This window comes from Lutra lutra, chromosome 12 (assembly GCF_902655055.1).
Source record: "Lutra lutra chromosome 12, mLutLut1.2, whole genome shotgun sequence".
Lineage (NCBI taxonomy): Eukaryota > Metazoa > Chordata > Mammalia > Carnivora > Mustelidae > Lutra > Lutra lutra.
Genome location: NC_062289.1, coordinates 37,681,423 through 37,697,026, shown reverse-complemented (window position 1 = coordinate 37,697,026; position 15,604 = coordinate 37,681,423). Strand labels below are relative to the sequence as shown.

Genomic DNA, 15,604 nt, shown 5'->3' with positions numbered 1-15,604 from the left:
AGGGAAAAAAAGATTCCTCAACTTTAATTTATAGCCCTTTTGCTGATTTAAAATTTCCACTATACATTTGGTATAGTGCTCTGCTTCTAACTGCTGTGTGCAATGTAGAACTTTCCAATCAGAGTAGATACAAGGGGCTTCCAGGGTCATGGATGTATGTACACATAAAATTGCATTAGATAGTAACAGCTTGCTGTTGAGAATAGTTACACAAGTCTTTCCTCTCACCATCAAAGTATGAAAGTTCCATTTCCTTCAAGTTTGCAAATGTTTGATATTATCCAACTTTCAGATTTTAGCCCATGAAATGAGTATAAAGTGATGCTTCATTCTTTCATTACTGAGGTTGATCTTTTCTTCACATACTTTTTAGCCACTTGGGTTTGCCTTATTCATATCTTTTGCCAATTTTCTAATTAGGTGCCCTATCTTTTTTGTGTTCTGCAAGATTTCCATATATATTTTAGAGCAGCACTGTCCAGTAGAACTTTATGAGATGATGGAAATGTGTTCTTTTTAAAAAAATATATATATTTACATGAGAGAGAATGTGTGTATGCATGAGGAGGGACAGAAGGAGAGGGAGAGAGGGAGCAGATTCCCTGCTGTGTTGGTAGCCTTATGTGGGGCTTGAACCAGGGCCCTGAAATCATGACCTGATTTAATGACTGGGTCACACTGGCTGGCGCCTCTGGAATTGTGTTCTATTTGTGCCTCCTAATATGGGAGGCACTAGCCATGAGTGGCTGTTGAGTACTTGAAATGTGACTAGTGCAACCAAGAAACTGGATTTTAAATTTTATTTAATTTTAATTAATTATAATTTAAATGTAACTAGCCAAATGTGACTACTGACTACTACATTGGACAACGTGGGATCTAGGTATTAATACCTTGTCAGTTTTTGGCATTGCAGATATCTTCTCCTGATTTGTCAACTGTTGAAAAAATTTAGTCTATTGAGACCTTTGTTAAATAGAAGTTCTTAATTTTGATGTGTTTAAATCCATACATCCTTTTGCTTTATGGTTTGGCTTTTTTGGGGAAGAATTCTCTATAAACTTCAGTATCATAAATATAATCCCTGGAATTTTCTGCTGTTACCTTTAAGTTTTCCCTTTAATATTTAGTTCTTTGATCCAACAAAGGCTCTTATTTGTTAGTGGTATGAAGACCTTGCTTTGTTTTTCTGCACATAATGAATCAGTTTTCCCAATTCAATTCATTATGGTGCTTTCTTTTTCTGGCAGAGTGTGGAAGCATTTTTTTTTTTAAAGATTTTATTTATTTATTTGACAGAGAGAGATCACAAGTAGACAGAGAGGCAGGCAGAGAGAGAGGAAGGGAAGCAGGCTCCCTGGTGAGCAGAGAGCCCGATGTGGGACTCGATCCCAGGACCCTGAGATCATGACCTGAGCCCAAGGCAGCGGCTTAACCCACTGAGCCACCCAGGCGCCCCTGTGGAAGCATTTTGAAAAAGATTATATATCAGGTCCAGTAATACCTAGATCTGTTTGTTAACCCTTTGTTCTGAACAGTGGTCCATTTGCCTGTTCCCATGTGAGTTTCCACTGTTTTAAAACTTTACAGTTTATAGTATGTCTTCATAATTAATTGGTAGGACAATTTGTCTTTCTTTGCTTTTCATGATCAAATTGACTATTTGAGAAGCCTTATCCTGTTAAATTTTAGAATAAATTTATACATTTTTAAAAAATTCTTGGTGAATTTTAATAGGGATTGCATTTAATTTATAGTTTAGTTTTGGAAGACCAAATTCTTAAAGCATTGTTATTATATACATATCTATTTATGTAAATTATTTGGGTTTTTTTCCCTCATGTTTATCAGCTTTTTCTTTCCACAGCTTTTTAATTAAGGCTTTATTTTTAAGTAATCCCTATACCCAACATGGGCCTTGAACTCACAACCCTGAGATCAAGAGCCACATGCTCCACTGACTGAGCCATCCAGGTGCCCCATCACGTTTAACAGCATTTTTAAAAACAGCTTTATAAAACCATCATACAAAATTCTGCACATATTTGAAATGTGCAGATTGGCAGGCTTTGACATCCGAATGAGGCCATGAAACCATCACCAATATCAAGATAGTGATAGTGAACAAATTCACCCACCTCAAATCCCTTGTGCCCCTTTGTAATCCTTTTCTTCTATCCCTCCCCATGCCTCACATGATGCTACCAGTGATTGTTTTTACTCATTATAGGTAGAAAGAGTCCTTTGCATTTTCTGAAGTTTCTAATATATGGAATCACACATTGGGCTTCTTTCACCCAGTATAAAGGTTTTCAGATTTATCCGTATTGTAGCCTGAATCAGTAGCTTGTTCCATTTTATTGCTGAGTAGTATTCTACTGTATGGATATACCACAAATTTGTTTATCCATTCACACTTGGTAGACATTTGGGTTATTTCCAGTTTGGAGCTATTACAAATAAAACGGCTATGACCATTTGTGTAAAAGTTTTTGCAAGCATATATATTTTCTTTACCCTTGGGTAAATATTTAGAAGTGAAATGGTTGGGTCATATGGTAGATGTATGTTTAACTTTTTAAGAAACTACCAAGCTGTGTTTCCAAGTGTTTGTATCTTTTTAAATTCCCATGAGCAGTATATAAGTTCTAGTTCCTTTGCATCCTTCCCAACAGTTGGCATGGTCACTCTTCATAATTTTAGCCATTCTGATAGGTGTGTAGATGTATCTCTACACATCTAGATGGTTTTAATTTGCATTTCCCTTATTAATTTGCATTTCCCTTATTAATTTGCCAAAGGTATTGGGCATCTTTTCATCTGCTTATCTGTTTTCCATACATCCTCTTCAGTGAGCTGTATTCAAATCCTTTGCCTATTTTTAAAAAATGGTTGCATTTTTTTATAGTGCTTTGAGAGTTCTTTATATGTTCCATGTAGTACTTCTTTATTAGATATGTAATTTGTGGATATTTTCTCTCAGTCTCTTGCTTGTCTTTTCATTCTCGTAACAGAGTTTTTTGAAAGCAGAAGTTTTGTTGAATAAGTCTAATTTGTCACATTGTTATAGGTCATTGTTGTATATAAAGAAATTGTATATAAGAAGTGTTGTATAGGAAACCTTTGCCTTACTCATTTATAAAGAATTTTTCACACAAGTTCTGTTACTTCAGGTTTTACATTTAGGTCTATGTTTAGTATTTAGTACTTAAAACAACAGAAATCTGGGGAACTTCTGGGGAAGATGGTGAAGTAGGGAGACCCTACTCCCTCTCATGAGGGATGAGTTCACCTCTTGAGTTCACCATGAGGGATGAGTTCATCTCATCCCATGGATACAACTATGCCGTAACACCTGCATCAGTGTAAATAACCCAGAAAATGACCCAAAGACTGGCAGAACAGATTCTCCACAGTTAAATATAAAGAAGAAGTCACAGTGAACAGGGTAGGAAGGGCAGGGATGCTTTGATTGCTAAGTGGACAACGACTGTCCATGGGTGGTGGGGGGAGGGATGCTGCAGGTATGGAGAGGGGCGAGAAACAGACTCTCACACCAGGTAGCACACATGGGGAAGATGAATCCACATAACATTTGGCTTTGAAAACCAGAAGGGTGTAATTTCATGAGTTCTTACAATCAGCAGGGCTTAACACTTGGAACTTTAAAAATCAGTCCTGGGAGAGCAGTGCGGGGCAGGTGCTGAGAGAAAACTGAGTCCTCACCCTTAAAGAGATGGCACAAAAAAGCTCAATGGAAATACAGCATAAAAGCTGCTGTTTGAAAAATGCCTGGCATATATGGGAGGGAGATTTGTTTACTAATCTCAGAGTGTATGCTGGAAGGGAAGGGATTTTTGGGATACTTTTGCAAGAACAAATGAGCTGGCAGGTGCCATTTCCCTCCCCCTACCCCCTAGCCTAGACATAGGGACACCAGTGGGAACCAGTATTGCACCAACATGGCTACCTAATGTGCTAACAGTGCTCCCCACCCCCTTGTTCTCTGGTGGACACCCCCCCCCCAGCAGCTAGGCCTGGCTCCAGGTCCCCTCCCATAGCAGATCCACATAAACCTTGCTAATACTGCAGCCCCAGTCTCCACATACTTCTGTGGATCCACCTGCGACAGTGGACCTGTGTGGACCTTGCTGCCACTGGGTGTCCTGGCTCTGCATTCTCCTGCTGACCCTCCCTCCAATATGCCTTGACTAGACCCCATCCAAACTGATGCCACAAGCCAGCAGTGTACAAGCAGCCCCGACGGGCCAGCACCACTCCAAAGGGATTCTTCTCCAGGGAGAGGGGAGGATCACTACAGACCAGTCTGACTGTATTGCCATCTGTAGGCTGGGGGCAGACATTTGGTCTGACTCTAGGCCCCATTCACTAATGAAAGCTTCTCAGGGAGCAACACGGGAAAATACCCTGTAGTTCTGTACTCCTGCATCCTGGCAAATGCCTGTTCTGACTTAACTCAAGCTCAGGTCAGTCCCAGACTGGCCCCTTAACAACACACAGACCAAGCTTGCCCACAATAGGCAAAGAGAGTCATTGCAGATGACTGGACTGAAGGCAGCTGCAGCTCAGCCACAATAGCAGGGTGCACACAACACATAGGAAACACTTCTGAAGTGACAAGTTTCAGAGAACAAGGAACATTGCACTACAGAGAACTACAGGATCTCGTCTTCATAACACCACTATTTACAAGAGCAGGAGAAATAGCTGACACTCCTAACACATAGAAACAGACACAAAGAGTTAGACAAAATGAAGAAAAGGGGGAATATGTCCCAAATGAAAGAACAGGACAAAAATCACAGCAAGAGATCTAAAAATATCACAGTAAGAGACCTGCATGAAATGAAGGTAAGCAATATGCCTGATGGAGAATTTAAAGTAACAGTCATAAAGACTCACTGAACTTGAGAAAAGAGTGGAGAACCTCAGTAAGACTCTTAACAAAGAGATAGAAAACATAAAAAAGAACCAATCAGAGATAAAGAACTCTATACCTGAAATTAAAAATACAGTAGACAGAATAAATAGACTAGAGGAAGCAAAAAAAAAAAATCAGCGACATAGAGGACAGAGTAATGGAAAGCAATCAAGCTGAATGAGAGATATAATAATAATAATAATAATAATAATAATAATAATAATTTTAAAATGAGAGTTAAGGAAACTCAGTGACACCATCAAGCATAATATTTGCATTGCAAGGATCCCAGGAGAAAAGAGGGAAAGGGGGCAGAAAAATTATTTGAAGAAATAGTAGCTGACAACTTCCTGAATCTGTACAAGGAAGCAGAAATCGAGATGCAAGAGGCCCAAAGAGCCACACCAAAATCAACCCAAGGAGGTCCAGACCATAGTAGTATGGTCCAGACACATAGTAATTTAAATGGCAAAAAACAGTGATAGAGAATTTTAAAAGCAGCAAGAGAAATCAGTTACATGCAAGGGAAACCCCAAAAGGCTATCAGCTGATGTTTCAGCAGAAACTTCGCAGACCAGATGAAAATGGCATATGTTTAAAATCCTAAAAGAAAACAAAAACCCTGCAACCAAGAATACTATATCCAGCAAGGATCACATTCAGAATAGGAGAGATAAAATGTTACCCAAACAAAAGTTAAAGGAAATCATGACTGCTAAAACCATCCCTACAGGAAACATTAAAGGGAATGCTTAGTGGAAAGGAAAGACCATAAGTAGGGGTAAGAAAAGTAAAAGGCAGAAAAGAAGTAAGATTAAGTATTTCTATAAAACTCAGTCAGGGGATTCACAAAAGGATGTTAAGTATGACACCAAATACCCAAAGCATGGATGGGAGAGGAATGAAGAATGTGTTAAAATGTGAGCAACCATCAACTTAATATAGACTGCTATGTGCATAAGATGTTCTATACAAACCTAATGGCAACCACAAATCAAAAGCCAGTCATAGACTGATAAGAAAGGTGGGGGTGGAGAATGGGTTAAATAGATGAAGGGGATTAATTTAAATTCCAGTTAACTAAACTCCAGTTTTAACTGGAATTTAAATTAAAACTTTAAAATATAAAAAATAGTGCTCACTTTGGCAGCACATCTACTATTGACACAGAGGTTAGCATGACCCCTGCTCAAGGATGACATGCAAATTCATGAAGCATTTCATACTTCAAAAATAAAGATAAATAAAAGTATAATTTATTTAGATAACTTTCAAATATTAAAAAAACTAGTCAGATATGTAAAGAATAAAGATAAAGGAATAAAAAAAAAAGATAAAGGATTCTAAGTAATCACTAAAGAAAGTCAGCAAACCAAGATAGAAAAAAGCAAGAGAAGGAACAGAAAAGAACTATGAAACAATCATAAATAACAAAATGGCAATAGGTATGCTCCTATCAATAATTACTTTGAATGTAAACAGACTAAACGCTCTAATCAAAAGACATAAGGTGGCAGAATGGATAAAAAGCAAGACACATCTACGTGCTATCTACAAGAGACTTGTTTCAGACCTAAAGACACATGTGGGTTGAAAGTGAAGGAATGGGAAAGCATTTATCATGCAAATGGAAATAAAAATAAAGCCAGGGTAACAATACTTATATTAGGCAAAACAGCCTTTGAAACAGACTGTAACAAGAGACAAAGAAGGACATTCCATAACCATTAAGGGAAAAATCCAACAAGAAGATATAACAATTGTAAATATTTATGCTCCCAACATGGGAATACCCAAATACATAGAGCAGACATTAACAGAGGAAGAAATCAGTAATAATACAGTAATAATAGAGGACTTTAACACCCTACTTAACGTTAAGGGATAGATCATCCAAACAGAAAATAAACAAGGGAACAGTGACTTTGAGTAACACATTGGACCAGATGGATCTAACAGATATATTCAGAACCTTCCATCCAAAAACAGGAGAATACACATTCTTCTCAAGTGCACATGGAACATTTTCCAGAACAGATCACTGTTAGGCCACAAACAAGTATCTTCAACTTTATAAATCTTTTCTTCTCTAGTATCTGGTAGTTACTTTAGGGTTTATATTGTACATCTTTAACTTACTACAATCTACCTTCAAGTGATGTATCACTTCACTTACAGTATTAGAAACTTATAATACTTTACTTATATTTCTCCCCTCCTAGACTTTATCCACTTTATTCATTTGTTATAAACCCTACAATGCAATGTTATTACTTTTGTTAAGCCATCAATTATTTTTAAAGGAACTTAAATAAGACAAAATATATATTTACCATGTAGTTAGTTACCACTTATGGTGCCTTTCATTTCTTTGTGTAGATTCAGATTTATTTCTGACATCATTTCCCTTTTGCTGGAAGGATAGCTTCTGACAATTTTTTGTAGTGCAGTTCTGATGAAGATGAATTCTTTCAGCTTTTGTATGTCTGAAAATATCTTTATTTTGCCTACATTTTTGAGGAGATATTTTCACTGGGTATAGAATTTAAAGTACAGTTTCTTCTTCCAGTACTTTAAGGATATTGCTCCCTATCTTCTTGCTTATGTTGTTTCCAGTGAGAATTTTTGTTCTTACCTTTGTCTCTCTTTACCTAACTCCCCTGACCTCCTTCTCCAGCTGCCTTTAAGAGTTTCTCATCACTGTTTTTTAAAAATTATTTTGTGACTTGGTGTAGTTTTCTTCATGTTTCATAGGCTTGTGATTCATTGAATTCCTTGGATTTTTGGAGTTACTGATTTGCAAAAAACTAGGGAAAATTTAGGCCATGAAATCAAATATTTTTGACCTCTCATTTCTCTTCTCTCCTATGCAGGCTACATTTATATGTATGTTAGGCTGATTGAAGTTATCCTGCAGTTCACAAAAGTTCCCTTCTTCCTTCTTCCTCCTCCCCCTCCCCTAACTCTCCCTCTCCTCCTTCTCCTTCTACTTCTTCTCTGACATTAATTCCATCCAGTGCATTTTCATTTCAGACACCATAGTTTTCATTTCTAGAAGTTTGATTTAGGTACTTTTAAAAAATATATATCTTACATTTCTATTTAAAAATTTGAACATAGAGAAGACAATTATAATAATTGTTTTAATAGCTTTCCTTATTCCAACATCTGTGACAGCTGTTGGTGATTTGGTTTCAATTTATTGATTATTTTTTTATTGTGAATTGTATTTTCATGCTTCATTGCCTGGTGACCTTTGTTTTAATACCAGATGTTGAATTTTACCTTGTTGAGTGCTAGGTATTTTTGTTGTTGTTTTACTGTTGTACTCTTAATATTCTTAAGGTTTGCTTTGGGATGTAGTTAAATTTCTTAGAAAAAGTCTGATCCTTTCAAGTCTTATTTTTATGATTCTAGTGAGTCCAGAGTAGTGCTTATTCTGGGGCTAATTATTTCCCATTACTGAGGCATGGCTTCTCTGAGTATTCTGCTCAATGCTCTGTGAATTATGAGTTTTTCCAGTCTGGCTGGTGAGAATAGGCACTGTTCCCAGCTTGGTGGCAGTGCCAGCCACTGTTCTCCAATCCTGTCAGATAGTTTTATTCCCTTAGTCTTAGGCAGTTCCTCTCCTGTGCTGGTAAATACTTTTCTGCTAAATACTCAAGGATGACCCTCTCACATCTCTGGGGTTCTCTCTCTGTCCTAAGCACTTTAGCCACCTTGACCTCCCTATGACTCTCAGCTGTGACTCCTCAACTCGGAGACTGCTAGTCTCTGCCTGTGTTCCCTCTCCCTACACTGCAGCATGAAAGCTCAAGGCAGTAAGCTGGACAAAAGAGCTCATGTTATTTTGTTCTTGTCTCTCAGGTTAATGTTTATTATTGCCCAGTGTCCAATATCTTTAAACGTGTTGTTTCATATATTGTGTCTTGGTTTGTTTGTTTATTTGAGTCAGGAGTGTAAAATCCTATTTTTATACTCTTATTAATCCATCTTGAGTGGAAGCAAATGTCCTTTCCTTTATTTTCTAAATTTGAGATTTTAAGTAATTTCCATAAATATTATGTGGATTCTTCAGTTCTTTCTTTCTTTCTTTTCTTTTCTTTTTTTAAAAAGTAGGCTCCATACGCAGCATTGACCCCAGTGCAGGGCTTGAACCCATGACCCTGAGATGAAGACCTGAGCTGATACCAAGAGTCAGACACTTAACCCACTGAACCACACAGGCGCCCCTTGGATTCTTTCTTTGACAGTGTTCTTCCTTCTGTTTTCTATGTTCTCTCTGAAATTTGTCTTTGGATATTAAATTTTTCTGGACTAACCCCTAATTTCTATGTTTTTTCTTTAATTGAAGTGTAGGTGACATACAATATTATTTTAGTTTCAGGTATACAACATAGGGATTTGACAGTTATATACATTACAAAATGCTTACTATGGTCAGTGTAGTTACCATCTGTCACCATACAAAGTTATTGTAGTATTAATTGACTTTATTCCCTATGCTGTATTTTTTATTCCCATGACTTACATACTTTATGACTGGAAGTTTGTACCTCTTAATCCCCTTCACCTATTTTACCCACTCCCCACCCCTGCCAGTTTGTTTTTTATTTGTGAATCTGTTTCTGTTCCTGTGTGTTTTGTTTTTTTAGATTCCACATATAAGAAAATCATGTTAATTGTCTTTCTATATCTGATTTATTTCACTTAGCATATAGGTTGCTTCTGTATCTTGGCCATTGTAAGTAATGCCGCAACGAGCATAGGGGAGCATATAACTCTTTGAATTGGTGTTTTTGTTTCCTTTGGGTAAATACCCAGAAGTGAGAATGCCTGGCTGGCTCATTTGGTAGAGTATGTGACTCTTGATCCCGGGGTCTTGAGTTTGAGCCTCACGTTGGATGTAGAGATTACTCAAATAAATAAATAAATCTTTAAAAAAAATACACGTAAGTGGAATTGCTTGATTATATTTCTGCTTTCTATTTTTTAAGGAACCTTCATACTGTTTTCCGTAGTTGCTGTACCAATTTACATTTCCATCAGCAGTGCACAAGTGTGCTTTCCACATTATTGTCAACACTTGTTATTTCTTGTCTTTTTGAAACTAGCTATCATAACTGATGTACAATGATACCTCATTTTAGTCTTTATTTTTACAGTTGATATACAATGTTACATTAGCTTCAGATGTACAATACAGTGATTTGACAAGTCTGTGTTATGCTATACCTACCACCAGTGTAACTACTGTCTATCACCATACAGAACTATTACAGTTCCATTGATTATGTTCTCTATACCTTTTCTCCCTGTGACTTACTCATTCCATAACTGGAAGCCTATATCTCCCATTCCTCTTCACTCATTTTGCCTATCATCTACCCACTGGCAACCATCAGTTCTCTATATTTATGAGTCTATTTCTGCTGTTCGTTGTTCCTTTGTTCTGTTTTTTAGATTCCACATACAAGTGAAATAATACAGTATTTATCTTTGTCTGACTTACTTCACTTAGCATAATACCCTCTAAGTTCATCCATGTTGTTGCAGATAGTAAGATTTCTTCTTTTTTTATGGCTGGGTAATATTTGTGTGTGTGTGTGTGTGTGTGTGTGTGTGTGTGTGTGTGTGTATCACATCTTCATTATCCATTCATCTATTAAAAAATACTTGGACTGCTTCCATATCTTTGCTATTGTAAATAATGTTGCAATAAACACAGGAGTGCATATGTCTTTTCAAATTAGTGTTTTCATTTTCTTTGGATAAATACCCAGGAGTGGAATTACTGAATTGTATGGTAATTGTATCTTTAATTTTCTGAGGACCCTCCATACTGTTTTCCATAGTGGCTACACTAGTTTGCATTTCCACCAACAGTGTAGGTGGGTTCCCCTTATTCGACATCCTTGCCAATACTTGTTTCTTGTGTTTTTTATTTTAGCCATTATAGCAGTTGAAGGTGGTATCTCATTGAGGTTTTGATTTGCATCTCCTTGATGATGAGTTGTGCTGAACTTCTTTTCTTGTGTCTTTTGGCCATTTATATGTCTTTTTTTTGGAAAAATGTCTATTCAGGTCCCCTTCCCATTTTTTAATCATATTGTTTATTTTTTTAGTGTTGAGTTGTATTAGTTCTTTATATATTTCAGATATTAACCTCTCTCATTTGATATAACATTTGCAAATACCTTCTTCCATTCAGTAGGTTGCCTTTTTGTTTGCTGGTTTCCTTTGCTGTACATTAGCCTTTTACTTTGATGTAGTCCCAATTATTTTACTTGCATATGTACACAAAGGAATCAACCAGGCAAATAAACAAATAAATACTGCTCTACTTTCACACTAACATAACTTATTAAGACTTGTTGAATATAGTGAATTTGAGTAAAACATTTTAGTGCAGGGCAAACTGAAGCAAGCAAAACTCTGGAGCATACTCATAACTCTTTCTTCTGAGTTTTAGTTTAAAACAAGTCTATGGCTATAACATGGATTGTGCTTCTTATATTTATTTGCTTAGCTTCAAAAGAAAAACTGGTCTTGCCTTTGTCCAATGCAGGCCATGTACAGTGAGCCACCAACCACCTTTGGGTCCAATGTCAGGATGGACATCGGGCCTCAGATAGTTGCCCAGCTCTTTTCTCGGGGACTTGGGAGCAGGGGCCCGGGAGCAGGGATCCTCTTGGTAGCTGCATGGCTCCTCAGCACTGCCTTCAGCACTTATCCTCAGGATTGTTCGTGCCAGGGTTCCCTTCCAACTCTGCCAAGAATGTCTTTGAGACAGAGACTGATGGAAAGAAAGTGAGTAGCTTTGAAAGAGCTAAAATGAGGTTTAACTCTGGGGTTTCACAGTGCTGGTTATACAGTTTGACTTTATAAGAAGCCTCCACATTTTTAAGCAAGTCTCAGGACTTGTGACTACTCCTGAAACTGAGATCTAGACAGGTTGGAGAACCCCTCTGGCCAGCTTGGGTTGGGGTGGGGGGAACAAAAGGCCCTATGTGTCTGCACTCTGCTGTCATTCATCACAGAAGACTTCTTTCTCTCTCCTGTTTTTTGTAGGGAAAAGGGTTGGCAAAATTTAGAACCTCTCTCTCTTCAAAAAGAAAAATAGAATGAGGGAGGGAAAGAGGAAAGAAGAGAAAGAGAAGTTCTTCTTTGTTTGGGGAAAATTTTAGGTCCGTAACAACAACAAACATCAGTTGTGGTGGGTAGCCTCAGCCTGGCCGAAGGAAATCCAGGCCACATTAAAATCCAGGGAATTTGAAATGGCAGCATTTGTGGTGGCTTGCAAATTTCCATTGGTGATTTCTTTAAAGCCAAAGAATTATAATTAAAATAGAAATGGATCCAATTATATCTGCCTTCTGTCTGAAAGGATGTAGCTGGTAATGAGAATCACATGTCTAAACTTCATCTCCTTCTATTTCCAAGCAAGTTGTCCCATGAGAGAAATTCCTTCTTTTCAGTAAATCTCAGTAAACCACATTTCTCCCTCCTCCTTGGCTACTGTGGTTTTGCACTGATTTCTTAAAATCCCAGCAAATGGAACTCAATCATAGTAAATGCTCTCATTTCTCTCTCCTTTGTTCTCTTATAGGACATACCAGGGCGATATGACATCTTTCTGCTTCAAAGAGACAATGCTAAGGAGAGTAGGAATGCTATCTTAACAAGCCAAGATGCACCCTATTGTGAATAACAGACTGGGTGGCTTAGGCCATTGCCACCTGGGATACTGTGAGGCTGTGAGGAGGTGCTAGGTGAGCCGGGGATAGTGAGGAGCTTACTAGGTGGCCAGGGAAGGCCTTAGGGAGAATTTTACCCACTGGGTGAGTGAGGCTTATATAACATGATGGTCATCACTGTGCCTTGAGACTGGCAGAGCCTGTAGTAGAGCAGAATGGCGCGGTTGCCAGGAATAAATAGATTACATAATAGTGTTGTTGTTATCATTACTACAACTCATGATTGATTTGGTTTGTGTACTGCAGATCCATTGAAGTACAGCAGGGCAGCCCAATACTCTCCTCTTTCCAGGAAGCCCTAGAAGCAACAACAGGAGCAGAGTCAGCCCCAGGTGCCCAGCTGTTGTAAATGTTCACATATACATCTTTGTATAGACACATGTTTTCATGTGCTTCTTAATAATTTGGATATTCTCCTTGGTGAAATAGCTATTAAAATCTTTTGTCCATTTTAAAATTTTGTTGTTTGACTTATTGGATTGTAAGAGTTCTTCATATATTTGAGATACAAACCTTTTATCAGACATGGATTTGAAAATATTTTCTTATAGATTGTGGTTTGTCTTTTTGTTTTCTTTATGGTAACTTTTTAAGATTAAAAGTCTTTCATTTTGATGAAGTCCAGTGTATTACTTCTTTAGCATCATACAGTACTTTTTTTGTGTAATATTTTAGGATTCTTTACCTAACCCAAGGTCATAAAGGTATTCTGTAATGTTTTCTAGAAGTCACTTTTACTTTTAAGCCTATATTCATTTTGGGTTAAATGTTATATGTTTTGTGAGGTGAGGTTCCTAGTTCATGTTTCTGCATATGCATATTCAACTGTCTCAGTAACATTCACAGAAGACCATTTTGTCCTCAACTAAACTACCGTGGCACCTTTGATGAAAATCAATTGACTATAAAGATTTATTTCTGAACTCTCAATTCTGTTCCATTGTTCTACATGTCCATCTTTGTGCCAATACCACAATTTCTCAGTTACTGTGATTTTGTAGTTAAGTTTTGAAATCAGGTAGCGTGAGTCCTCCAACTTTGTTGTTCTTTTAAAAAATTGTGTTGGCGGGTGCCTGGGTGGCTCAGTGGGTTAAAGCCTCTGACTTTGGCTCAGGTCATGATCCCAGGGTCCTGGGATTGAGCCCCACATCAGGCTCTCTGCTCCGCGGGGAACCTGCTTTCTCCTCTCTCTCTCTGCCTGCCTCTCTGCCTACTTGCAGTATCTGTCTGTCAATTAAATAAATAAAATCTTAAAAAAAAATTGTGTTGGCTACTCCAGGTCTTCTGCATTTTCATATACATATTAGGATTGGCTTATCAATTCCTACAAGCAGTTCTACCAGGATTTTGATGGAGATTCTGTTGGTCAATTTGGGGAAAACTGACATCTTAATAATATCGTTTCTTTCAATCCATTTTGAAGATGGAATATATCTCAATTTATATAGATCTTTCATTTCTCTTATAAGGTTTGGTACTTTTTAGCATACAGGTCTTGAAGTTTTTAAGTTAAATATACTCCTCTAAGTAATTTATTCCTTTGGATGCTGTTGTGAACAAGATTTTCTTAATTTTGTTTTTGGATTATTCATTGTGAGTATATTGGAAAAATTAGTATTTTTTATATTGATCTTTATCTTGAGATTATCTACATACTGTATTATGCTGTGAATAAAACCAGTTTTTCTTTTTCTTTTCTAGTTTGCATGTGTTATATCTGGCTAATCTTTCTTGTTTCGTTGTACAGGCTAGAACCTCCAGTATTGCACTGAATAGGAGTGGTGAGAGCAGATATCCTTTTGTTTTCAACATGTTTGTGTCTTTGAATTGGAAGTGTGTGTCTTATAGACAACATATAGTTGGATTTGCTTTCCTATCTACTCTGACAGTTTCTGTGTTTTGACTGGGATATTTATTCTATTTACATTTAATGCAGTTACTAATATGATTGGATTTTTGTGTCATTTTGCTATTTTCTATATGCCTTATGTCTTTTTTTGTTTCTCTATTTCTCCTTTACTTCCTTTTTTTGTGTTAAACAAAAGAACTTTAATTCCTTGGTTGATTTTTGAAATTTTTTTAATAATTTTTTTCCAACAAAAATTAGAAGGATTTTTAATTTCCAAGTTCTCTGAGAAGGCAAAATTAATGCAACATAAATTGTGAAAGATCTAATCAATAAATTTAACAAGCCAAAATAATTTTGTTACATAAATTAACCCATTTATTATAGGCTAGCAATGTTTCAAGCAGCAGCGCTTCTACTGGTCTTTTAACTCCTTCAGTCTTCTGATGGCAGACTTTACTGTGACAGGAGAAGTGGTGTTGTAGGTTCAAGCGCCACCAGTGACGGTTTTCATGCAGGAGCCACAATGCCAGATCCCCACAACTCGTCTTTTCATCTTGGTTTTGCCACAGAGGGAGCAAGTGTACTTGGCGTGCTGGCTTATCTCAATCTTCTTCACCATCTTCCTGAGGGAGGCACTGTAACGGGTCCCGTATTTGCCCATGATTCCAACCTTCTTGGTGCGTTTAGCCATGTCACCTCAAACTAGGTCTGAGCCCCAAGAGCTAATTTAATTTTTTTTAAAGATTTTTTTGTCTGTTATTTGACAGAGAGAGAGAGAGAGAGAGCACAGCATGCAGAAGGAGAGAGAGAAGCAGGTTCCCTGCTGAGCAGGGAGCCTGATGTGGGGCTCGATCCCAGGACCCTGGGATCATGATCTGAGCCGAAAGCAGATGTTTAACCAACTGAGCCACCAAAGCCCCTCCTTGGTTGATTTTTAAACTGTTTTTTTGAGTTATAGTCTTAGTATTTTCTCTAGGAATTACAGTATGCATTTTTAACATATTAAAACCTACCTCAGGTTAATACTAACTTAATCTGGTAAATTCTAGCAGCCTT

At 37.3% G+C, this 15,604-nt stretch overlaps 2 pseudogenes; one reads left to right on the top strand and one right to left on the bottom strand.

The window, feature by feature from the left end:
• The first annotated feature begins 6,076 nt into the window (after window positions 1-6,076).
• On the top strand, window positions 6,077-6,172 carry LOC125082760 (uncharacterized; annotated as a pseudogene).
• Window positions 6,173-14,880: 8,708 nt separating this feature from the next.
• LOC125082296 (60S ribosomal protein L37a-like) lies at window positions 14,881-15,239 on the bottom strand (annotated as a pseudogene).
• Window positions 15,240-15,604: the final 365 nt, after the last annotated feature.